The sequence below is a fragment of the Nicotiana tabacum genome, chromosome 14 (genome assembly GCF_000715075.1).
Source record: "Nicotiana tabacum cultivar K326 chromosome 14, ASM71507v2, whole genome shotgun sequence".
NCBI classification, from domain to species: domain Eukaryota; kingdom Viridiplantae; phylum Streptophyta; class Magnoliopsida; order Solanales; family Solanaceae; genus Nicotiana; species Nicotiana tabacum.
Genome location: NC_134093.1, coordinates 87,552,375 through 87,552,684, shown reverse-complemented (window position 1 = coordinate 87,552,684; position 310 = coordinate 87,552,375).

The window sequence follows — 310 nt, the reverse complement described above, 5'->3', positions numbered from 1 at the left end:
CACCCTCCTTGATTACCTCCCCAATTACTTTGAGTGTTGCCACCCCAATTGCCTTGGTTTCATTGATTATTCCAATTGCTTTGATTATTGTTGCCACCACTCCAATTGCCTTGGTGGCCTTAGTTGTTCCAATTTCCTTGATTTCCTTGTGATCTCCATTGTTGTTGATCTTGAGCATTGTTTCTTTGACCTTGATAATTGTTGACGTATTGCACTTCTTCTTCTAGCTCATTATATAATCACCTTGGTCATACCTACTATCATCTTGCATGAATTGTTCCGGACGGCTTTGCCCTTGTTGACCTTTCTG